This window comes from Pogona vitticeps, chromosome 3, assembly GCF_051106095.1.
Source record: "Pogona vitticeps strain Pit_001003342236 chromosome 3, PviZW2.1, whole genome shotgun sequence".
NCBI classification, from domain to species: domain Eukaryota; kingdom Metazoa; phylum Chordata; class Lepidosauria; order Squamata; family Agamidae; genus Pogona; species Pogona vitticeps.
Window position 1 is genome coordinate 239,366,890 of NC_135785.1, and position 27,069 is coordinate 239,393,958.

The window sequence follows — 27,069 nt, forward strand, 5'->3', positions numbered from 1 at the left end:
TGCTGTTTCAACAAAATTTTGCATAAAACCCCCAGCACTCTGTGTCTCTCACCACTTATAGATTATATGGAACTATATTTACTCACCATGGGGAAGTTGCAACATATTCTACAGAAAAACAATTCTGGCTGATAGCACAGATGTAGAATAAACTCTGCAACAAAAACATAAGTAAACATCTATTCATCAGCACATCTAAGAGTTGGACTATCCACTATATGGCAAAAAAAAAAAATCCTCATGTTTTGTTATTTTCTCTAAAGCATGTGTGCAGGACTGAGTCTGGTATGGAGACCTTTCCACTCTCAAATCTCTTCCCCAGTGCAGATGCTGAAGTAGGAAAATAAGGTTGTGGGGAAGTTCCCACTGGCACCAATTAATACTGCTCTAATTTGCCATTTTGTTGAAAGGATTGCTAGAGTAAGGTAGATGCTTTGAACATTGTAGAGCACCCATACAATGTAGTGTATTGCTCTACATACTGAACTTCACTGTTATTTGAAGCTATACTTATTTACTGACTTCCCTTCTTTCTGTCTTTCTTTCCCAGTCAAGAGGTACAGTCTTCTGATGGCTGAAGATTATTTTCCGATACCATTTTTATTTCATGGCAGAATGCAGTGGTAGTGACACTTGTGGATATTTAGAATATTCTGCTCTATTTTTTTAAAAAAAACATTGAAATATTCTTTTTAACCTTGAGAAAATAAATGTTAGTTGCCTAGTGAAGACATTGAGGTCTCATAAATAAGTGAGAGTGTAATGCTTTCTTTAAACTCCTTGGGATTTTAAAATGTCTTTTATTTGGATTGGGATCATGCCCTATAAAGGATCTGCTATGTATGGACCATGATGGCTATATAGTACCTCTAGTATACCTCTGAATGCCGATGGCTGAGAGACGGAGGCAATGGCCACACTCATATCTGGTTTAACAACTGGTTGGCCTCTGTGGTGACAGAATTCTGGTTTTTGGGCTGCTCTGGCATATATGTTGAAGTCCTCCAATAACAATAATCTTGGGAATCTCAACACCACTAATGAGAAAAACTCTGTGGGCCTGGGAGGGCAGAGTGTTGGGAGACTGTACACCCCTAATCTACCCCTATGCCTCACAGTCAGGTGGAGGCAGTGTGTGAAAGAGATTGTCTTTCTCAGAACTTAACCTTTCTGGATTGTACCCTCCTAAATGCCCCTCAAACAACATGGCCCTGATTTTAGGATTGAAAGAAAGTGGGGTAGACCTGATATAACCCCTTTCCAACCCTCACATGCAACCCCCATTGGGAATCCTTTCTGAGGGTACAGGCACTTGAGTAGGGGAGGGGGAGAAAAGGTTGCCCACTTTTGTAAGCCTTGCCCCAAGGAAACGCAGAATGGGGGGGGGCAGCCTCCTATTCCTAGCATCTTATTTGGAAGAAAGTAGTGTGAAGTCAATGGGACATCCAGGTGCTTATGCTTAAACTGAATTCCAAATGATCTCTGCCAACTGAATAGCTTCACATGCTTAACTAATTTCATGTAGACTACAATTAGCAAATCATTACTTGAGTTCTCCAGTAATGTATTAATAAAAGGAAAGAAATGACAACAATGAAATGACACTTCATTCCTGCTGTGCTCAATAAGATATTATATCAGGTAGGAATGGAATTTAGAATATGTTTCCTGTTTACAGTGGTGTGTAGTGAGGGCTAGCCAACTAAGAAGGATTGCTTCTAGATCTCAATAATTTTCTTTTCATAATTGCTCTGACAAAAGAGTTGATGTGCTAATTTGAAAAGAATGGGGAGGGGGAGTGGAATGTAGATGTTTATGCAAAAACATCATTTTGTACTTCATAAAACATTCCCCAAGCAGGAAAATAACTGAAAACTTTCTGCTCCTTATGGAGCAAAAAAAAGATTTTGTCATTAAGCTAAAAGTAAACCATGTTGTTTTATTTACTTTATCAGACGTATCCTACGAAGTGGGCAGCAAACTCATAAAGGCGTTGGAACATACATAAATGCAACACAACAAAATACCAGAACCCTGAGATCCATTAGTTAAACCCAAGAGCTTACATAGATGCTCACTGAGTAGATGTGCGTTTAGAATAATGAAAGGTTAAAAAGTGCTTGGGGATAGAGTGGTGTTGTGGACGGAGTGACAGGTTTGACTCCAGAAACCTCTGATTCGAATCCCCGCTCAGCCATGGAAACTCGCTGGGAGTGCAGAACTAGTAAAACTGCTCCTTTAACCCCTCACTTGCCTTAAAAGCCCTGTTACGTTGCTATAAGTCATTTTCAACTTGATGACACATAACAACAACAAAGAGTACCTTTGAGCATTTGAGAAGTGAAGAATTTTATTTTTCATTATCAACATTGAGCTTTCAGCTTTTTCATATTGTTGGCTTTCTCAGGCTTTTTGTTAATTCGAAATGGAGAGAGAGAGAAAGACAGGTGCTGGATAGGGGGTGGTTTTTAGTTTTTACTACTGTTAAACAGCTGGAAATCAAAAATCCTTGTGCATAAGTCATGCAGGGATCTGCTAGAAGAATGCTGACCTGTCTTTTGCTTAATATGTTGGAGAATTTTGTTTATTTCCTGTTTAAAAGTAAAATATTGTAGTGAACAATTCCTAGACCAATATTAAGTCTGGAGTCATACTTTTGATTCTACCCTCTCCGAAACTTGGAAGTGCAGCTTCCACCTTAAAAATATGTGCAGTACAAAAATGTGATGGCAAAAAATATATGAAAAAACAACATATTTTTCTGTGTACTGTATAAGACACCACTTTTTCCTTAAATCATTACACTAAAAATTGAGGGTTGTCTTATACACGGAAGTAAGCTGAAGAGCCTTATGGAACTGATGTCAGCTGATGCTGATTGGAACACACCTCATTGAAGGTGGAGCCTGTAGGCTCAGATGCAACAGGGACTCCTAATGTCCAACCATTCTAAGCCCAGAGGCTGAATCCTCAAAGCTAAGTTTTTTGAAAAGTAGGGGGACATCATTAATCAAGGGGGGGACAAATTGGGGTGACCCAAAGACCTGTCTGGACCCTTCTCATGGGAAAAAATGTTGATCAGTGTGAATGGAAGGATCACTCAAGTGAGAGATAAAATAAATCACACTAAGGATAAGAACCTTTAAAGCAGAACCCAGGCTGCTCCAACTTCCTCTGTCTGGATGTGCCCTTAATACCAATGATGTAAAAAGGAGCTTTTGGCTTAGTCTTTATGGTCTTAGGTTCTTGCCAGCAGGTGGCGTAAGCACAAACACTGCTTACAAAGCAAAGGTCTTTGGAAGAGGCGGTTAAATTGTATGCGTGTGTCTGAGTGTACATTTGTGCACTATGATCTCTAGGAATGGGGAGGACTTCTTTCTTTTCTTTCTTTTTAAGAAGGATTCTCCCCACATATTCACAGATTTCTTCAAACTCAGACTTGGAAGAAAATGAGAGTGAAAGAACCTCAATGTGTGAGAAACTGAAATGATCTGATTTGTCTATCTAGGCTCAGAGCTGTTTATGATTGTTCTTAAAAGCTTAGGTTTAAATTCAGCTATCTTTGTGTGGAATTAAGACTGTCACCTCTTTTTTCTCTCAGAGAGATTTCTCTTTCCTACTTATGGTAAACAGGTACAAAATTGTTGTCTTTCCACAGGGAACACCTGCACCTGTTGAATGCAATTGGATAAAATATTCATTTCAGCCCATTTTATGAAGAATTTAGTAAAATTCTAAGGTCATATAGTTAGGAAAGAGGGAACTTAAGGTTTAAAAAATAAAAACTGGAAGGAAAAAAAAGCCTCATCTGTATTGATCTCTAATCTAGAAAAGGTTACTTCTTCAAGGTTGCATCCTTTTTCAAAAGCTAAGCTAAATTCTCCCATCTTTCATCCTGGTTTTCATTTCCACATATGAAAAGAAAAGTCGTATTGAAAGGATGATAGATGAATCTAAAGCAAAGATTCTTGTGACACATTGAAACTGACATGTGTTGCTCCATAAGTTTCTGTGAACTAGAATGTATTAGTTTTGTGGCTTATAGTGGGGGCTAGAATCCGCTGGCTCAATAAATATATTATCTGGAAGAAGAATAAATATACACATATATGCACATGTGAGTATACACAAACATGTATAGGGAAAAAATCAGCAATGTGTTAAGGTGCTAGGCAATTGAAAAGATCCATCCTGGTGTAACTATATAAAAATCTGAAATGCACATAAGAACAGAAGCAATTCATTCCAGCAATTGTATAATCTTTTGAGGGTTGCTGTACTAATTTGACCTATAATAGGGTTTTAAAAACCAATGTAAGATACCACCCTTTAAGTGCTAAACAAACATGATCAAACCAGCTGATAAATTCTAGTTTAGTGATTTGCTATGACATGCCAACATGGCTATCATCTGGCAGTTAGACATACAGCTGCAATTGGAATTTGGAATTAGAATTCACATGTTGGCCTTTAAGTCATCACTGGGTTTCAACATTCTCTCTCTAGGGGAAAATTCTGCCTCAGCAACAGTGATGGATTTCTCCCCCACCCCAAAGCAGCTCAAGAGGATCACCCTTGAGTCCTAAACTAGAAAATAAAGAGTTAACTCTCTCACAAACCTAGCTAAATAATCTGCATCCCCTTCTTTGTAGATATTGTTTGTATTTTAAAATACTTTTTAAAATTTGTATTTTGTTTTGGCGACAGAGCACTAAATTGGGTGGAGACTGAGAAAAATAAGCAAAATAAAAAGAGTTCGGAACAGAGGCAACAGAAGACGATGGGGATGTTTCTTGCTGTACATTGCCATGCCAAACTCCTTTGGAGCAGTATAGGCAATCACGCATGCCAGAAACCCAAATGAAACAATGTGATCCCAATCCCTCCGAAAAACAACAACAAAAACAAAACAAAACACAGTAGCTCTTGTGGGTGGAGCAAAAAAGCCTGGATGACCATGGAAAAGGGCCAGGCTGGTTTGTGACAAGCTGTATGTAATGTACTCACCATGAAGTAGTTCATCCTTGACCGTGCCAACAGCAGGACAAACCGCAGGATAAATCGCTGTGATAGACAAGCCCTCAGTGAAAGGGGTTTCCAATGTTGCTGAGGCAGCAGGATGCTATTATAAGCAAGCCAAGAGGCAACACCCAGCTTTAAGAGACTTCTTTAAATAAAAACAGCAAAATATAGTGTGTGTTTTTTTTTAAAAAATGGAACAATCAAGGTTTATTTTTAAAGGTTCAGCTAACCAATTGTGTTTCTAAAGAAATTTTACAGCATTAGATGGCCCAGGTTTTAGTGTAAAGCTGTGAGAGGTGAAGGGCACTGCAGTCCTTTATGTTTGCTTTTAGACTGATACTACCATGCAGTGCACCAAACAATGTCTAGTATTCATTAATCAGGGACTCTTTTGTCTATTTAAGAGGCTTACAAAGATGAGCTATATATGTAATTTCCAGGGATACAGTTGGCACACATTTTATCCGGCCAAAGCCTATTTTCATCCCAAGACAGCTGAAAAAAAAAATCAGCTAAGAGGAACACAGAAATCGGAATGTTTTCTCATTAACTGCTTGGGGAGAAAGGGTGACAGAGCAGCTTATATAGTATCTTTGTTGAGCTTTTCGAAACACTGAGAAGAAGATGGCTTAGGTATTTAAAGCCAGGTGTGTGGCTGGAAGACGACACACTGTTTGCCAGCTCCCACGGAAGCCGAGCTCCTTTGAAATCCCAGAGCCAGTGTAATCCAGGTGCAGACAGGCTTACTGTGTAAGTCAGTTTACATCCTCTCATGTGAGAAGCTCAGCAAAGAGGATGATGCAAGCCACCCCGTTCCCTGAAGTTCTGCCCCTTCCTCATGCATGGAGCGTCCAGTTTGGAAAATGGAAAGCTACCGTCGTTATTTTGCTGGCTGTAAAATGTGACAACTTATTTTGTGCACACTTATTCAAAAAGGAAGTGTCAGTTGTGCTTGCTTGAATGGAAAAAGTTGTTGATTCCAGCTTTTTTTTGTATTTGAAAAAAAAACCTCAAGTTCTTTCTCTTCTGAATGTGAATATATTTGTAATTGCTGGTAAATCCTTCAAAAATGAAGTGAAATGAAATTCTTCCTGTTTGCACTTGCCCAGTTTAATATGACCAGCTATTCCCAACATGGGCTTGTTTTTTTTTCCTGTGTAACTCAGGAAAAAAAAAAGAAGTAGCAACCTTAATTCAGCACTGGCAATGCTGAATGTGTAATACTGCCATATTCATATCCTGTAATGACCGATTGCTCATCCTTACCCATTGATACCATGGTCAGTAGCAACTGCAAGACCATTTTGCATGTCTGTGTAGCCCGTATGATAGAAGAAGACATCTGAAAGCGTTAAGGAAACAAACAAGGAAGTACACAACAGGATAGTACCTTTATTCTGCTCAACTCAGTTGAGCACACTGGGGAAGTCTCTTAATGCACACTGATGCTCTACAGAAGTCGTTACATTGCTGTGGGTCCTCAGAGGTTTTTGTACTCCAATTTCCAGAATCTCTTACCATTATCAATATTTGATGGGGCCTTTGGAAATTGTATTCCAACGATACCTGGGGACCCAAGTTTAGGAAGCTATAACGGGAGAGGAAACTATTGTTAGGTGTATACCTGCATTCCCCTTCGGACAAGTTTCAGGACGGGTCCAATGTAATTGGGGCACGACTTCTCCAGTGTGCTCAAGGCAGCAGGAAAAGAAGACTAAATACTAGATGGACTAAGTCCCTAAAGGAACCACAAGCTTGAGCTTACGAGAGCTGAGCAGGGCTGTTAAGGGCTGAACATTTTGGAGAACACTCATTTATAGGGTTTCCATAAACTGGCAGCAACTTGACAACACATAACAACAAGCACAAGGAGACAGAGCTCAGTGATCGCCCATTTGATTGCGCTATCAATGAATCAGTAAGTTTCCAATGTTTGAAATCTCCCTTCCTAGAATAGTCTTTCCATTGTACAGAACAGACCTCAGAAATATTATTTTTCAACTCCCAGAATCCCCTAGCCAGTGTGATTATAGGTCATGTTGGCAGGATATTCTGGGTGTTACAGTAAAAAAAAAAGACAAAAGCAACACTTACATGCTTCTTTGCAGCTGGCAGATAGAAATTGCTTGTGTAACTGTGGTTCTTTTGTGAAATGTGATGGCTAGCTCCTTAATTAATCTTAGAAATGTCAGAGCCAGCTGGAAGTAATCAGGCTTGACAGTTCAAAGGCCAATTAACCTCAACCCTGGATGTTTTGCACAGCTTCACTCACACTTCTAGGACACTTCTTGTTTTTCTTCATTTTGATACATGACTCTTGTCATGCATGGCCTAGCTGGTTGGGGATTCTGGGAATTGTAGTCCAGGAACATAATATTTTCAAGTTCTGGCTCTTGTTATGTTTCAAGGTGCACCAAAACATAGCTATGGTTGTGTGGAAAGCGTGACACTGAGGTTTGTTTATGGCAAGCAGGGAGGTCACGTGGTGTGTTGCTGGTGGCAATCATAAGAATTCCCCTGGCAGATTCCGACTTGAAGTGAAAATAAAGCGAGCAGGAAGCTCCGAGCTGCTCTGGAGGGAACAAATCAACATAGGCAAGTGTTGCTGAGCATTTTAGGAGGGCAGTCCATTCTGGGCAGAAATGCATAAAGCAGATCTACTTATTCCCCACTTCAGCTATGTGAATTGCCTCTGAAGTGCCCACTTAGCCCACAGGTAGTCAAAACACAACCCTCCAAATGCTGATGGAATGCAAGTCCCTTCAGCTACAGCTGGCATGCGTGTTATGTGTCTTCAAGTTGGAACCAACTTATAGTGACTCTAACAGGGCTTTAGAGGAAAATGGGGTATTTAAATAGTGTGTTTAAGGAGTGGTTTTACCGGTTCCACCTCCCCTCACCCCAGCAGTGAGTATCCATGGCCAAGTGGGGATCTCAAACCAAGTCTTCTGAGTCCGTCGCTCTGTCCACTGTACCACACTAGGTCCCCAGCTGGCATAATAACGGTCATGTGCTATCAAGTCTATTCTGATTTATGGAGATCCTTTTCAGGGTTTTCCAGGTGGAGAATGTCAGAAGTGGTTCTCCATTCTCTTCTTCTGCCCCCTACCCCAGAACTGTACAACTTGCCCAAAACCACACAGTCTGGTTGTATTCGCAGGAGACATAGTCGGAATTGAACTGCCAGCCTACCTAATCTATTGAGCTACACACCCAGCTGGTATAGCCAATGATTAAACCAAGCATGCTGGTAGTTGCAGTCCAGCAAGATGGGGGGTGTTATTTTGGCCACTCTTCCCTTAGACTTTTCAGCTGCTGAATTGGACATCTTGAACCTACATCAAAGCATCTTCCTTCCTTCCTTACTTTAGGTTTATATTCTACCCTTCCTTCCTTCAGTATGTTCAAGGCAGTGTGCAAGCTTGTCGTGTTCTTCCTCCTCCCACTGTTGTTCTGACAACAACCATCCTATGAGGTAGACCACACATGGCCCAAGGTAATCTAGTGAGCCTCGTGGGTCAAGGAAGACTTGAACCTTGATTGCTCAAGTCTTAGTCCAGCTTCCTAAGTAACAACTTGCTAATTTCAGTACTTTGTACATCTTAACTCTTTAAATCCCTAAGCCTAGTAGTGTTCATAAATGATGCTCGGCTTGAGGACAGCATTAATTAAGAGAATACACACTTGCATTTTTGCAAGGAAATAAAAGCTAAGACCATTTGTCTGAAACTCTTCTTCCTTTGACAAAAATCAATATTTTCAACTCTAAATGCACAGCTTTGAGAAGCAGACACAAAATAGTAACAGTTTTGAATGAGGGGTAATGTTTTATCCAAGGTGGCTTGACATAGAATTAATTACACCAACAGTACAGGTAGCTAGGAGTTGTGTCAATGGGAGATCTACTCATTCTCTCTCTCTCTCTCTCTCTCTCTCTCTCTCTCTCTCTCTCTCTCTCTCTCTCTCTCTCTCTGTGTATATGTGTGTGTTGGGCAAAAACCTAGGAGAGGTACAGTGAATGATGTCACCAGTTTCCCTGGTGATCCTTTTTATTTTCCATTTCTTTTCTCTTGCTGCTTTCCTTGACCTGACAATTCACACTTCCTTAATGAATGCTGCTTTCCCTGTGTTCCCCTTAGCTATCTGTGCTGATGGAACTAAAACCTATTTGTAGAAGCATCACAAATAAAACCTTGCAGTTGTCATTTGAACAGAGAAGCTCTCATTGACTGGCGGGCATTGGAAAAACAGCATTTGTTTAATTAATGCTACCAGATTAAGCATTGCCCCCCCAAATTAGGACAATCTGCAATGTGCATATGCTAATTTATATGTTTAGATGTAAATGAAGAAATCATTAGTGTAATTTAAACAAAAACAAAATGCATTGCACTGGGGAAAGCTGTGTTCATATGACTGATTGCCATTGTTGGCTATCCAGACAGCAGATGGGCAGGCAATGTCAGTCCTGAGGGTTAACTCATTACAAATGCCATTTGACTTTTAAGTAGGAGTTTCTTTACTGGGAGAAATGGAGGTAGAAATTAAACAGACTGGTGATTGAAAGAAGTTGTATCTTGTTGGGAGTACAGCTCCAGAATCCCCCAATCAATGGCTCTGCTGGCAAAAGGATGCTGCACATTGTGATCCATTAAAGTATCTGTTCCAAAGTCTAGTTGTAATTCGACCCCCCCTTTTTTTTTGCAATCACTAAGACATAATTAAGTTACACTGACCAGAATCCTGTTCCATAGAATGAACAGTGGGGCTTTTAGGGAGCTTGTGCAAGGACGTATCCAGTAATTCCTTATACAATAAGGCTTGTTTGAAACAACAGGAACCACCTCTGGCTTGTGTAACAGCAAGCTAGATATTGCAGAACTCCATGGGTGCAGGACTGTGCACTGTAGGTAGACAGTCATGTATCCTGATGGGCTCTTTCCGCTCTCAATGGAATACTGACCACCATGGTCATAACTGTTCACCATGGTTGAAACATAATAAGCAATCACTTCTTCTTTCAGGAGAACTATAACATTGATTTAATTATTTCTTAAAGTTGCAGGGTGAATGAGCTAAGAATGGCTTGCAACTTTCTAATTTTTTTAAAGTAACTGACGGACTCTATGGTAGTTATCTTTGTATAATGTGAAAGGTATCCATTTTTAAAATTGTCACTATTGTGGTCCATATATTTGACAACTATGATAACATTGTCACTATTATGATGACTTGGACTGTGGGAATCAGATTGCAACTAATTGTTTTTAAAGGTTTCTTTCCAAATACTGATACACAGCTCGAGGATTGATTGATTGATTGATTGATTGATTGATTGATTGATTGATTGATTGATTGATTGATTGATTTAAAGTATTGCTGTGCCGCCTTTCTCTCCATAGGAGGCCCAGGTGGCTCACAAGAGATAATAAAAGAAATTGAAAAGCCCTATATAAATATCACATTTAAAAAACAAACATACATTAAGATTTTTAAATCAGGTATAAAAACGATTGAAAAACATTTAAGAACCTGTATGTTGAAAACGAGCATTCCTGAGATAAGGTAAATGTAAAGGTTCCCCTTGACAATTTTTGTCCAGTTGTGTTTGAGTCCAGGTTGCTCATCCCCATTTCCAAGCCATAGAGCCAGCGTTTGTCCGAAGATAATCTTCCATGGTCACATGGCCAGTGCGACTTAGACACAGAACGCTGTTACTTTCCCACCGAGGTGGTCCCTATTTATCTACTCACATTTGCATGGTTTTGAACCACTAGGTTGGCGGGAGCTAGGACAAAGCGACGGGCACTCACTCCATCGCGTGGATTTGATCTTACAGCTGAAGATCTATAGACCTTACAGCACAGAGGCTTCTGCAGTTTAACCCGCAGCACTACTGCTTTAAAGCTAGCCTGAAGAAGAGGGTATTTGCGTGATGACAGAAGGACAAGAGGGAGGGGGCCAACCTGGCTAGAGTTACCATTCTGAAGGACTAACCCAAAAGTAATTTTCCCACAGACTCTGATGGGTGTTGTTGAATGCTTCTAGAGCACTAGGCTTTAACAGAGGACTGTCCCTTCTAAAAGCAGGACATGCAGCCACTCTAGAGGACTGTGTAACCTCTGAGAAAATACATCATGCATCAAAATTGTCTTGAACAATATCAGATTGCATGTTGAATGTATTGGGCATACATTTAGAAACACTTGAAAATTGCTCCTATTTAGCTTGTTAAACTGACACCAAGATTCTTATCTTAGTTCAGTTTCCATCAGGAGTGAATATTTAAGCCCTAAGCAGCAAAACAAAAGCAATCCCTGAGTCTTTCTGTAATACTGCCTTCCTCCTGTGCTTTAATGGCTAGCAATTTAGTGTGCATTATACATCTGACATTTACATGATACGTAGCTGGAAATCGGCTCTCAACTGCAAAACTAAACTGCTGTATTGGACTGAGGAGAGGTTGCTGAGGTCTTGCCATCATTTCAGCACTGTCAAAAACAAGTTATTTCAGTATTGTGTGAGTGGCCAGTTTTTTGCTTGCATTTGTATGCTGGTATTTGACGGTTGTGTGGAGGAAATGGGACTTGACCCGCTGCCCAACATTTGTTGATGCCTGAAGAAGAAAATCCCACTACTTGCTCCATACAGTATAATCATGATAAGAATATGATAAATTAGATAATTGATATGTTTATCCCTTTTTTGGTATCCAGGGATCTACCTCCATCTTCATACCTCCGCCAATGAATCTGGAAACAAGTCACCTACCCAAGAATTTTCTATGAGGTGTTGCCACATGCAGCCAAAACATAAATTATTTTTACCCTGCCTTTCTCCTTTAAAATTAAAAGATAACATTTAAAGGGCAAAAAAGGAAGCATACAAATATTAAAATACCAAATTTTTCCGTGTATAAGACACCCTCATGTATAAGACCCCTGCTCCATGAAGAAAGTGGAAGGGGAAATTAGGAATCAAAGCGCTTTGATGATTCCTGCTTTCCCCCTCCGCTTTCTTGTGAGGAAAGTGGTTTCCCCCGTCTACTTTGTTCTGAAAAAGTGTGTGTGGGGGGGAAGCAGGAATCAAAGCGCTTTGATCCCTCCCCCTCCTTACTTCCATGTATAAGACGACCCTCAATTTTTAATCTAAATATTTTAGACAAAAGTATCATCTTATACACAGAAAATACAGTAATCGAACAAATGCCACACTAAAAGATAGTAAATAAAAGCAACACCAATAATACCTTTAAAGCAATGCAGCACAACTGTCCATTAAAAAAATTGACTTATGCAACCAAGAAAGGTTTTCATCTGCTTCTGGAAGGACAGCAAAGATGGGGGCAGCCTGGCTTCCTATTGGGAGGAATTCCAGAGTTTGGTTGTCGCAACAGAAAAGGCCTCTTCCATGTCCCTCCCAAAAACATCTGTGAAGGCCGGCCCTGATGATCTTAACACCTGGGCAGGCTGATAAAGGGAGACAGGGTCCCCTTAATTAAATTAAATTAAAATATTTTTATTTTAAAAATAAAATTTAACAGCAGCAAAGGAAGAAATATATGGCATGAGAAAAGAAAATGAGCATTAGCTGAACACTAAAGGAAAAATAAGAAAGAGAAAAATCCTGAAAGCTCTGTGAAGTAGACAGCTGATGTCAGAAAAGCAAAAAAGAGGGAGCCTAGCAAACCTTCTCCAGGAGGGTGTTCAAAAGTCTTGACACCAGTATTTGAAAGGCCTTTGTCTTGGGTAATCCTTCACTGAGTTTCAAATGGCATGGGAACCCAGAGCAAGGTCTCGAAGGGGAATCTCCAAACTGCAGCTGCCAAGCTATCTACAAGAGATTTCAGGTCTCTGTAAGGCCTACCTTGTCTTAACAGTTGATGGCCCCTGGCTGAAGCGTTCTGGGATTTCTCATCCAAAACAGTCATTTTGTTGTTGCTCTTTATGTGCCATCTACTCCCTTCAAATTATAGTGACATTATTAAATTTTTTTATACATCATCAAGGAACTGTGAAGGTACTGTGACCGCTTACAGTGTTTTTAAGATACATGAGACATTTGAGGCGTAGTTTACCACTGTCACACACACACACCTCAGTGAGTGTCCATGGCCAAGTGGGGTTTTCAACGTGGGGTCTCCTGAGCCCTGTACTGACAGTCTGTCTACCAGATCGTGCTGGCTGTTGACCCTATGGCCAGTGTTCATGCTTCTTTCTGGGATAAAGGCACAATAGAAATGAAATGATCTATTAAACTTGGATTAATCAAAGTCATGGAGGAATAGCCTATGAATAGCTACTAGTCTTGATGGCTTTATATGAAAGTGCAATAATAAAGTACTGGTTCTAATTGTGACACTAGCCATAGCCAGCACCACTGACAAGGAGAGTCAAAAATTCAGGAGCTTCATAACTTGTAATCAACAAATAATTTCTACAGTTTTGTTTCTACCTGGAGCAGTTCTTTTCTAGAGTTAATGGCTCTTCATTGCCTATCCAAGGCCAAATCATCCTCAAACACTTTGCAAATATAGCAGTGACAACATGCAAAAATGTACCATTCCTGACAAAATTAATTTCTTCCCCAGCTACTGTAATTAATATAGCTAATCCCAGGGAAGCCAGAGGGGGGTGGGTGACAGAAGATGGCATAGTCCCTGTTAATCAAGAAATCCCAGGCCTTTGTCTCAATGAGCTTTAGCTCCACAACGCCATACATTTATATGACAATTTGTTGGGAAACACGAACAAGGGATGCTATTATGTTCTCTTCCCATTTTTGCAACCATCTGGTTAGCTTTTAGATACAGAAGGCTGAATTAGATATGCCTTTCATCTGATTCAGCATTTCTCTGGTGGATGCAGGGGGAGTAAATTTGGAGACAGAAAACCAATGAGAAGCGGGAGATTAAGAGACCCCTCCCTCTGCACATTGGTTATCTGTTTGAATTTACCAGCTGGGTAGTTTTTTTAGATTATGGAGAATGCGCACAATCAGAAAATGTTGTGTGGTGGCCCAAACATGTGATAGAAGTAATAAAAGCCACACATAGTCTGACCTTAAAAGAAACAGAAGCAGTTTAGTTCCTGCTGATTAACTGTTTCTTATGTTTTTTTCTTCCTCATTCACACAATTCCAGGAAGATTATTTTAATACACCATTAATTTTTGCCCTTTCTTGGAAAAGGGAAGATTTTCTACATCCTGTGCGTAATGAAATAATAAAAGCAGTACTGTGTGGCAATTTTCTTTTTAAAAAAGCAAACCACTAATTGGTCACTCTGAACAAGATCTTGCTAGCAACCATGTTCCAATTTAAGAAACAGTCAGGATTTCACCTTTGCTTTGCTAGAAAGGATTCATAAATCATTAGAAAAATCTTTACAAGGATCTCCTTCTGTTGGAAATTGAGAGGGTAGCAATTGTGAGTCCTCTCTCTCTCTCTCTCTCTCTCTCTCTCTCTCTCTCTGTGTGTGTGTGTGTGTGTGTGTGTGTTAAGAGACAGGGAGAAGCGGAGCTGTTACACAACAGTGATCAAACTGCATCTGTTTTCAGCATTGTTGGTTTTCTTCTAATCTAATTCTGACCCATTCCGGACTGCTGTTTTCTTACATTTCCATCATAATTAGCAGTCAAACTTCAAATCCCAATCCTGAATGAAAACCATCCCTCACATTCAGTAGCACACAGGTGGTTTATCAGGGCTGGTTGTAGACATTTTGCTTCCTGGCACAAAAAACAATAGTGTGCCTGCTATTACAACCCTAAGAAACTGAACAGATGTAGGCCAGTGTTCTCTTTATCATGGGCAGAGGACGGAGGTCCTAACATCTCCATTTTGGTATTGCACCAACTGCAAATCACCCCTTATTGTTTTCTCCAGACTTACACTTGCAGATACCTCCTTGAACAAGCTCCAGGAAGGACCTACTGTGTGCACCAGGGAGTGTTGCAAGTGGAACACAGAGCAATAGGATTCTGGTTGGAGAGCTTCAGCGATCACCATCGGTCAGTGTCTTCCATCACACCTGAAGGAAGCAGGATTGTTTAGGCATGTAAAAGGAAGCCTATCTATCTATCTATCTATCTATCTATCTATCTATCTATCTATCTATCTATCTATCTATCTTTCTATCTATCTATCTATCTATCTATCTATCTATCTATCTATCTATCTATCTATCTATCTATCTATCTATCTATCTATCTATCTATCTATCTATCTATCTATCTATCTATCTATCTATCTATCTATCTATCTATCTATCTATCTATCTATCCATCCATCCATCCATCCATCCATCCATCCATCCATCCATCCATCCATCCATCCATCCATCCATCCATCCATCCATCCATCCATCCATCCATCCATCCATCCATCCATCCATCCATCCATCCATCCATCCATCCATCTCTCCTTTCACCTTTCTTCCCATAGGGAGCACAAGGCAGATCACAACTGATAAAACCATAAAAACAATTACATATATATTAAAAATGAAGATTAAAAACAAATTTAAAAGATTTAAAAATCTGTAAGTTAAACACTAGCATTTCTGAGAAAACTTACTGCTTAAAAGCCTTCCTGAAGAGGAAGTTCTTTGCCTTTGTATTCACTGATCTGCCTGGGCTCCTACATTCTAGTTGCTAGCATCATGTGCCTGAGACGGTCGTCTTACTTTGTCTAATTGTACGGCTTGCTTTGTTTTTTGTTTAAATGTGTGTAGCTGCAAAGATCTTTTCAGTCAGCCCTATTGAGAAGAATGTTAGCTACAGAGAACAGAGGAACCTGTGGGTGATGTCAGCATATTAGAGGCAAACTTTCTACTGCCCTCAGATCAGACTGATCATCTTGGATGAAGGCCAGTGCTATCTCTTTCAACTTGTCACTTCCTTAATAATTTTGGTGGTTTTGCTAACCTCTTCCTCATATTATGGCTTGTACAGATTGCCCTTCTGCTGAGCTGTGATCAGTGGGAGTTCTGCCACTGATTTCTTTAGAAGTGGGATTGCAACTGTAATCTGGATGAGCTGTGGGTAACCCATTGCTTGCCAGAATAGTTAGTGTTTGAACTTCCTTGGTCCAGTGCTATGTCAATTTCAATAGGTATACTCTCTTCCCCATCCCCCAGTGTCTGAGGATGAAATCTCCCCTTCTAATGGCGGATTCAGGTGACAAGTGCCAACAGGACTGAAAACAAAACAGGACCCCTGTCAAACATTGAAGTGGGATTTCAATACCTGGAGGAGCCCCTATGTTTGCATCTTCCAAAGGAGTATACATTTTCACCTGCTGCAGCAAAAAGGGACAGGCTGATCAGATGAACATATCACTCGTTATTTGGCTGGCTTTTGGTGTGGTTTGGTTCACCCTATTTTCTGGTGGCCACATGCGTTCTAAATAAGTGCTATACACCCCGCTCCTTTTGCAAGCTGTCCCACTCCTTTCTGGCACAGCACGAGGGCTGCAGTCTATTTGGTGCAGTTGGGAACACTCCTGATTATCCTGTTCTGCACTCTGTGTGGCTGCTTAATTCACTCCCAATAGAGCTGTGGGCAGCATTCCCTTCAGTGACAACCCTGTGATGGATTCAGTGGATTCCGACAGTGGAATAGTTGGCACTAACCCTCTCCTCTGTTTTCTTCTTTGCGTAATTTTTAAAAATATTCTCCTAAGTGACATAGCACTATTTCAGATATAAGACACTATCCATGTGAGGTTGATGCATTGCTATAATGTTATGCAATTTATTAAATGGAATGAGAGCTGTGACAAAAGGCATCGAAAGGGGTTGCAGGAAGGCGTCAGTAATTGAGAGGGGAAGAAATTGGAGCAATCTGAAGTGTTCACCAGAGTACAGGTTGCTGTCCTCTGAAGATGCTGGCCACAGAGACTGGCGAAACATCAGGAAGAACAACCTTCAGAATACGGCCAAAGAGCCTGAAAAACCCAGAACAACCAATCTGAAGTGTTGTCTGGATCCTTCTCACAGAAGAACTATCTCCTATGTGAATGGAAGGATTGCTCAAGTGTGAGACAAAATAGATTGCATTGAAGGTAAGAGCCTTTTAAGCACAGCCGGGATGGTTCCAAATTTCCCTGTCTGGTCACATCCAGAGTCCTCTTCTACTGAAAGACTAACAAATATTTTATGGCACAAACCATTGCAAACAACAGTGGTCTTCATCAAACAGGCACATGAAATGTTATTCAGAAGTGTTAACTGGGTTGCATTTGAGTTGCATGCTTGGTCCTATGTCTGATTGTGCAACCAAGACTCACTTGGCACCTTGTCAATTATGCAAGCCTTACATAAACACCAGTAGGACTAAGGTCAGCTAGTCTGCTGAGCAGTACTCAACACTTATGTGAACTCCACTGATTTGATGGAACTATACTATTTGGAATTATCAATTGGATTTAATTCATAGAGAGGAAAGCTTAGCGCCACCTTCCTGCTAAACCAGACCAATAAAAACTGTGCATGCTGAGTGGCCAAGGAATGTTCACTGGAAAATTAGAAAACTTGGTTTGGGGTGGAGGGAAGGGAGGTGGATTTTCCTGTTGAGAGAGGATAGAGTGGGCTGGGTAGTATCCTCCTTAGCATTCTTTTTATGGAACAAGGATGACCTTCAAAATTTTGTTGCAGATCTTATTTGTTTTTCTGGAAAAAAATGATCCAAGACATTATTGCAGAACTGAAGGTCATGCAGTTGGAGTTTGGAAGAACGATTGCCCAAGAATTTGCACTTGAAGCAACCTGCCACAAGTGTCACATTTTTGAATACCAGTGAAGGGCAAAAACAGGGCAAATTGTTTAGCAGTTATCTGTTACTATGACAGTCACCATTTAATTTTTCTGCTCAGGGCATGAAATGGTCTTGATTTGTGTCTATATTTAATACTGAGGTCTACATTAAAGTCATAATATAACTGAAATAATATAACAGTAACTTTTTAAATTACTTCCATATTATTATTCTTAATGGGAATCATATGGTGGTTTATTTATGCATGTGTAAGTGAAATTGGGTAATGTTGTAGCTTGTAACATGCTGTTTCCAAGCAAAAATGAAAGGTCTGAAATGGAATGTGCAAATACGTAGAACATACATGACGGGAAATATGTTAATAGTTGTTTGCATCTGAAAGAAAAGGAACAGCTAGTAATTTAGAAAGTAACAGATTCAGTTCTGTATAAGAAATTCCCTTTACTTTTTAAAAATCCTAACATGATACTTAAATATCCCACCTCTCGAGGCAAGTATATATAAAGCAAAGATGCTGAAAACAAAAGAAAAAGTAATACTAAAAATTTAACCCCGTCTTCTCTTTTAACAATGAATAGGCATTTATAAGTTGGGATAGCTCATGTAGCATAGTGGTTGGACTGGCAGACTAGGACTCAGGAGTCCTAGATTCAAATCCCTGCTCAGCCATGGAAACTCACTGGTGTGTGTGTGTTGTAGAACTGGTAAAACCACTCTTCAAATATCTCATTTACCTTGAAAGCCCTATTAGGATCACTATAAGTCAGTTCCAACTTGACCACACAGAACAACAATGATCAAAGTGGCAGCATAAAAGTCTATTGGGAGGAGAAATCTGGGGATTGCGGGGCGAATAACTTCTTTTTTTAAAGACTAAAAAATAACAAACTATTTGCAAGTAACATTTTGGTACAGGGCAACAGGAGATCTAGTTTACCTTTTTTTTTTTTTTTGAGCCAGTAATTTAAAGGAGAAAAAATAGCACCCTTGGGATGATGGCAAAGTGAGGAAGCTAAGCTTGGACATCACAATGGAGTAATTTAAGATTTCATGGATGCAATGCTACTTATGGTCTGTTTTGGTTCAGAGACAGAGAATTGTGTAAAAACACCATGGGACGATGTTTTTAAAATATTTGGCATTAATCAAACTATCTTATACCAATTTAAAATATTAGTGGGTAGTAGTTGGTGCTTTCTTTTTTATGAGATGAGCGTAGAATTTGAGAAGTGAGAAGAGAAGGGCATTCAAGAGATTCATCATCATCATCATTATTATAATCATCATGTGCCATCAGGTCAATTCTTATTTATGGAGAGCTTTTTCAGGGTTTTCTAGGTGGATAGCAATCAGAAGTGGTTTATCATTCTCTTCTTCTTGAATCCCCTAGGGACTGTACAGCTTGCCCATAATTACACTGGAAGGCCTTTTTTAATCCCTGGAGGTTCAGTGGAGAATTGAACTCCCAGCTTCCGGGAGTTTCCCCGAAAATAAGATAGGGTCTTATATTAATTTTTTCTCCAAAAATAAAACTCATTAGGGCTTATTTTCAGGGGATGTTTTATTTTTTCATGTACGATAATCTACATTTATTCAAATACAGTCATGTTATAATAATAATAATTAATTGTCATTGTAAGTATATACACATACAACGAAATTCACAGACACCCAGAGACCAGACACAAGCACACACATAAAATTCCCCAAACACTCCCCACCCACTAAAAGTCCCCCACTAAAAATACAAACATCTACACCGCAGGCCAAGTAACACAGTCCAACTAATTATTCACTTCTGGTGGTCTTTAAGCTCATTATTGATTGCAATTATAGCTCTGGGATAAAAACTATTGAGAAAACCTGTGGTCCGAGTCTTAATTGTTCTATATCTTCTGCCAGATGGTAACAGTTCAAAAAAGTTATAAGCAGGATGGGAAGAGTCTCTCAGGATGCTATGTGATTTCCTTAGACAGCGGGATGTGAAGATGTCATCCAGGGTTGGTAGCTGGAGCCCGATGATATTCTGGGCAATTTTAATGGTTCTCTGTAGAGCTTTTTTGTCCGCTACAGAGCTACTCCCAAACCATGCCAGAATGCCATAGGTTAGGACACTCTCAATGGTGCTACGATAGTATGACAGAAGTAAATGCTGAGATAAATTTAACTTGCTGAGCATTCTCAGGAAATACAGCCTCTTCTGTGCCTTCTTCATTAGCATGTTGGCATTTATAGTCCATGAGAGGTCCTCTGAGATGTAAGTACCCAGAAATTTAAAACTACCAACTCTCTCCACTTCCTCACCGTTGATGTACAGTGTTATCTTCTTCTGGTTGCTGCACAATGGTGAAAGGTAGGGTTTCACTTAACTGGGGATTATTTTTGGGGTGGAGCTTATATTACAAGCATCCTGAAAAATCCTACTAGGGCTTATTTTCAGGGTAGGGCTTATTTTCGGGGAAACAAGGTACCCAAGACACTGAGCTATTGGAGAGATTACCATCTCAAAAATAATAAGCAACATAAAAATCAAAGCTTTAATAATGATGTAGCATGTAATGTAACTGCACAAGCAATTAGCAATTAATAGCATAAGTAATTCATTCTTGAAAAATGCCCATTATTAGAAAAACAAGACAAACTAAAGAGCAATTTCTTTAGATGTTTCCCCTCCCCCCTCTAATAAGTGTCCATATTTTTTAGGACTTCCTACTACTCTACACTACCACAGTTTATTAGACTAATAACATACATCTAAGTGAAAGAAGTAACATTAGCTGAAATAAAAGCATTACTTGTCAGGGGTACTAAAAGCAGCTTTAAAAATGTGCAAGCATTATGAAGCTAGATAGAGTTCTGCTGTTTAATATGAATGGGAAAAGCATTAATCTTCTTGAGAGGAGCGGGAGGACAGTAATGCAGAGTGGTTCAAATGGTCCCCTAAAATCCTATATGAAAAGGTAAACATCTGCTAATGGGTTTTTTTTAAAGAGAAGACTGATAAATGATTCCCAAACACAACCAGTAAAAAAACAAGTAGCGCAGGAAAGGGTAGTACATACTTACACTAATATTAGTTGTAACATTACTAGCAATACTAATACAGTAATTATATAATCACATCTTATTAAGTATGATGAAAGTATCTGCAATAAGAGTAAAATGTAGGGTTTATCTATTTTATTTCAAAATAAGGTGCCACTTCACCCCCTTGGTGTCCGCACTTCTCCCAGATTGGGCACATTGAACCTCCATTCTCCATAATCTTCATAAGCAACAATTGAATGGGGTAAGTTTTGGATGCCATATATCTGAGATTATTACAGTTGCTAATTATGTCAGGATTTAGTTTTTCATTCCCAGGAAGGTGAGTGATGCCTTTCACTTTCCTCCAGAGAATTTGATACATCAGTACTGGGTTCTTTCACATAGGACTTTACTGCATGGACTTCCAAAAGCTGTGGCACATGGTTTTCTGTGTTGTCTACTTATCACTGCTGTTCTACAAAGGCACTAAGTAGGATTAAGGCTGGTGGGTCTTGGCATAGTCCCGCACACCTGGATGTTGTAAGGTTACATATTTGCTTCAATCTGTGACAAGCTTGCCATGTCAACAGCTTCCCATTATTTGAGACTTTAGGGCCAAAACCTGGAGTAAGGATCGACTCTTGTGATGTCTCAGGGGGTGGGCCCTTGTGCAACAATTGCATATTTGCATGTGTCTGCATGGCAGAATGAGACAGACAAAATCTCTTTTCTGTACTACCACGTAAACAAATCGCGTACAACACACAGGCAGCTTTGCATGAGTCAGTGAGCCCTGGAATCAGTTGGGAGTAGCCAAAGGGACAGGCACCCTGGCACTAATGCCATTGCACACAATAAAAACAAGGCTTCTCCTTCTGCAGCACGCCTTGTCCTGAGACTTGTCTGCCTCCATAGAACCAAATAAATTCCCTGTGACGTCAGCAAGCACTCTCAGACTTGACAACCCTCTTCACCATAATCACTTCAGCTTGTACTAGTCCCCGAACAATTGCTGAGAGGAATTATTTGTTCAAGGAACCATGATTCTTCCCTACAAATGCAATGCTTTTCTTTCTTTCTTTCTTTCTTTCTTTCTTTCTTTCTTTCTTTCTTTCTTTCTTTCTTTCTTTCTTTCTTTCTTTCTTTCTTTCTTTCTTTCTTTCTTTCTTTCTTTCTTTTGGATGGAGGTACCACCAGAAATGGGGACTTGAGTCACTTGAATCACTGTCAAATCAAACTTAAGTTGAACTGGTGACTTGACTCGGACTCAGCACGGGTTTGTTTTCCTCATAACATGAACTCGACTTGTGACTCAGAACCCACCCATTTTCCCTCCATTTTTTCTGGGGAAAAATAGCTTGTTTAAATAGGGGCTTGGGGCTTAGGTATAAGGTAAAGGTTCCCCTTGACATTTTCAGTCCAGTCGTGTCCGACTTTAGGGGGTGGCGCTCATCCCGCTTTTCAAGCCATAGAGCCAGCGCCTGTCCAAAGACAGTTTCCATTGTCACGTGGCCAGTGTGACTAGGGAACACCATTTTACCTTCCCACCGAGATGGTACCTATTTATCTACTCGCATTTACATGCTTTCGAACTGCTAGGTTGGCGAGGAGCTGGGACAAAGCGACGGGAGCTCACTCCGTTGCGTGGATTTGATCTTATGACTGCTGGTCTTCTGACCTTGCAGCACAGGCTTCTGCGGTTTAGCCCACAGCTACACCCCGTCCCTTTTGGGGCTTAGGACTTGGTACCAAAGACTTGGACTTGGAACTCGGACCAAAAGATTTGCCAACATCCCTGTGTAGCACATTATTACGAAGGCCAAAGGTTCTTCTTCGTGGCCTCTGTGAATACGCACAAATGGGTTAGACTGCGTCTACGCAGGACTCCTCGGAATCTTCTAGAGCTTAAAACATGTGATTAATAGGGCGTTTCCCCGTGGTGCACATGAATCCATGATTCACAGAGGACCACTTGAAGAAACCTCTTTGACTATAAATTAAGCTATGCCTAATGCCCCCTTCCCTAGTAAGCAAAGAAAGGAAGAGTCATCAGTTTTCCTTTCTCTCAGTTCAAATCTCAAATTCTTTCTGTCCCAGTTTTTAAAATTTTGGTAAACTGTTGCAAAAAGAACTAAAACGAAATTCTTCCTTATTTGCATTCACCTGGTATAGCTAAGTCCACCATAGTGCCTATATCATAACTACCACAAAGCATAATCTCACCTGAAGGTTTTAAAGATATATAGAGACTTATAAGGAAAACAATTATGATATGATAACCCTAATTCAGCACTTAAAATTGTTGAATACACAAGAATTCAATTTCAGATTTGTATGCATTAAGCACTCAAAAACCTAGAACTTGATGGGTGAAACCACGGGCTTTAAGTTCTTATATTTTTTTCTACCTGACTATGAAGAAAATTTTGAACATTTGTTTTTAAAATGACTGGAAATGAAATTATTATTCTCCATCTACAAGCTGTGCAAACCTGGAGCAACTGGCTAGGGAATTGTGATCATGTTGGTTACAGCTTCCATAGCCCCACTTATATCAACTGATGCTTGTTTATGAACATTATAATCTCCTAAAGTTTAGGACCTAAACCTTCTCCAATTTATTATTTCTAACATATCCCTCAAAATAATTACTCTTTTTGTACATATAACTGTATTGCTAGCACATACACAGTTAACAACAGGCTGTCAAACAAAGGAATGATACAAAAGGTGTGAACTTAAAAAAATAGGATTCTTGTTATCATTTAAGAAAACATGTTCAGACTAAGAATAAAAGAGAGTCCAATCTAGGAGCCTGGTGTAGACAAATATTTATGCTCATGTTTCTCATTAAATGGTTTATGTAGGAGTACCCTCTGCGACATTCAGATATACTATCAGTGAGAAAAGACTGCTGACATAGGTGGGTGTGCATAGAATTGATCTTTTGTTTAATTTTGACTCAGCATGGATTATAATTAAGTTTATGGGCTTATAAATTATACACCTTGGCTGTTACTAGTTAAAACGAGATTTTGGTCAGCTCATGCTCTCTCTCTCTGTGTGTGTGTTTAACCTAGTTATTTCTGAAATCTGTTAATTCTTTGTTGATTTTACATCAATTAGCTGATGCTTTTTTCTTTAAATATTTACTTTATGATTGAAGGAACATGTTTAAGTACAGTACATGTAAAGCTAGTATAGAAATAAGCGCAAAACTTAAAATTAAATCTGATTTTATGTGGTACTTATATTGCATCAGTCCTGGAATCTTAAAGAGAATTCTACCAGAATAGTTAGAGCTTGGTTGTTTTAGTTACTTCTCTCTTTGTAATGATGTATATTTAATTTATGTGACTTCTCTCCACAGCCCTTTCTAGTCTTCTCCTTTTCTCTATTTCTTCTCCCTATTTTTAAAAAATCCTAAAGAAAGCATACTATTCAGTAAAGTAAAATGGGTTTATTCAGTGCTTCATATAGTAACAACATTCATCTTTGTTGATTGTCGCTGGTATCTATAGTAATAAATGTAAAGGAATGAAAACTCTGGTGTTCCCATATCTCAGCAAACACTAAACTATTGTCCTGTTACATATAGGCCATGGCCTAATGGTTGCTAAGACTTTTCTGTACAAGGGGAAATGGTACCCATGTATCACATGGCCTCTTTAGCCAAATAAACAGAAGAATTTATAAACAATTCTCATTCAACCAGGGATGTAGACAGTGTGAAGAAATATGGAAATTGGAGCTCTATTCCAACATAAAGTAAATTGAATTGATGTGCATGAAATAAATCAGGTTTTTTATTTCTCAAAATGAGCATCCATTGAACTTCAAATCCCAACCCTTCCAGTTCAAAACCCAAGGCCTGCAGAGGAACTAGTCAAACTCTGCCACTGTTGGCATGGATTTTAGAGAAATCTGTCCCACGTTATAGTGATTTCCTAGTTATGGCATGATGGATTCCAGATTGGTTGGTAAGATTATGTTAAAAGGATATTATCACTTGCTCTAAATCAGCGGTCCACAACATTTTTCCGCAGACCGGCTGGGGAAGGTGCATTCGTGAACAAGCGCACATGCTCTCTCGCACGAGTGTGCCCGTGTGGGTGCTGCACCACCATTTGTGCATGCATGCAAGCGTGCACGTGCATGCTGGAGCGTGTGTGCAGGCGCAAACGGACCGTGTGAGTGTGAATGCATGCGGGGGTGGGGCAGGAGGTCTGTTTCGGTGGCCAGGTTCGGCTCAGGCAATGAACCGGCACCAGGCCGCAGACCAAGGGACCTCTGCTCTAAATAACACACAAATACTGTACAGAGACAATGCAAATCTCCAATGTACTCTCATCCAGATGAAGGCTTACCAAAACTGATAAAACACTGTTTTGATAGAGGGAAAATGTGTCCTGAGATGGATAGCCTAAATTAGTGTATTCTGACTTAAAGTAATAACAAGTATTCAACATTTCTGCTAAAATAGGGAATGTCCTCCAGCACCTTTATTTTATTCCCTGCTTTCCATATGAGGTGGTTATCCCAGTTGCAGTAGTCGGGCCAGCCTTGGTCATCATTGTCATATTTCTCAATTGGTATATTGGACTCTTTGAGTAATATATAGCCTTCTCATGGCAATGAATAGGTGACTCATGGCAGTAAATAGTTAATCTATGTTAATTCTTTTTCTTTCTTCATTCTTCAGGGTTCTTCTTTTTGTCCAAATGGTTTGTAGAGCCTAGACTAGTAGATTTGTGTAACTCAGGAAACAGGAAACACAATCAAAACCTTTATGTGCAGCATCTGTCCATGTAATAGACAAAGGCATATTGTATCACTTTTGAAGGACAGAATTATTTCCACCCTCCCTGATGACGCAGATTTCAGACCCACATTCAAAAAGCAGAATAGCATGAAAACAGGTTGCCAACAGACATTCTGTATCTGAAGTTCGGGCTCACTTTATGAGAACAGATGTTGCTTGTATCCATGATGAAGAACTATACTCAGGCATTCCTTGATGCTTCGATTTTCTCAACAGCTGGTTTGATAGTCCAGAATTTGTGGTTATGTTGCTTTGTCATGCTTGTTATTAATAATGATAACTGTATGCCATCAAGTCAATTCTGACTTGCTAGCTAGAAAACCTTTTAAAGGTTTTCTAGCTAGCAAGTATTCAGAAATGGTTTACCATTCCCTTCTTCTGGGGGCCCCCTGGGGCTGGGCAGTTTCCCCAAGGCAACACAGGTTGGCTCTTCTTCTGGGAGGCACAGCAGGGACTTAAACTCCCAGCCTTTGGCTCCACAGCCAGATACACCATCGAGCTATCCAGCCAACTCATACATCATAATAAAAGACTGAGAAGAAATCAAGCCAGCTTTTTTGTTGTTATTGCTGCACTTTTCTTCTCTCTCTCTCTCTCTTTGTGAGTGTGTGTGTGTCAGTTTTCTTTGTTTCTATGCTTTAGAAATACTCAGACAAACAAATAAAATAACACAGAGTCTGGCAATCACCAGAAGTCCAGTATTTTTACATGCTTTTAAAATAAACATCCGAACGTACAGTATTTGCATGATATTGATTTATCTATTTTCTCACATCTACGCTAATTAGATCAGTTCATTTGGATGGCGGAAGGGCAATTTGTTTCGCCCTCTTTCACCCTTGAGCAGTTCCTTCTTTCCCCTTCTGGGTCCTCCCTTTTATAGGTTGCGGGCAATCCACAAACCAGTTAAGCTGGAGAAGGTTTTACTGCTAAGCGGCCATCTGGCTGAAACTGAAGTATTCTTGCTTTCCCGTCCTTTATAGTCCTTCATCGTCTTTGCCAAAAAGACTTATGTTAATAGCTGTGCCTTGCCAGTTTAAAAGGGATGCTATTCTGAGGTAAAAAAAAATGCGGGATAAGCCTCCACGGGGCTCGGGATGCGAGAGAAAGGGAGAGTCCTCCCTAGCCGCGTTAAGCCCCCTCAGCCCCCCTCACAGAGTACAGTTGTCTTTTCGGCAGCAGGGAATTTCCCAGCCCTTAGCAACAGTTGCCGAAGGCGGGGCTGTTACCACAACAAGCAGCTGCCAAGGCAAAGGTTACGTCACAGCTCTCTTCTGAGAGCCGGGGCGGGGGGGTGTGTGTGTGATGGCGGAGGGGTGCCGGCGGGGCTCTTACGCCTTAAAACTACCAGTCCCACGATGCCGCGCGAGCGGCGTGCCCGTCCTGTAGGCGGGGCCGCGCGCGACGCGTCTCCACAAAGGA

General features: G+C 40.1%; 1 long non-coding RNA gene across 1 annotated transcript in view; it reads right to left on the bottom strand.

The window, feature by feature from the left end:
* The window catches only part of LOC140705394 (uncharacterized), a 29,616-nt gene extending 11,025 nt beyond the window's left edge, over nt 1–18,591 (bottom strand). Inside the window, exon 1 of the long non-coding RNA XR_012084775.2 lies at nt 87–18,591. This is a non-coding gene — a long non-coding RNA (uncharacterized LOC140705394). The remainder of the gene's footprint in view (nt 1–86) is intronic.
* Nucleotides 18,592–27,069: the final 8,478 nt, after the last annotated feature.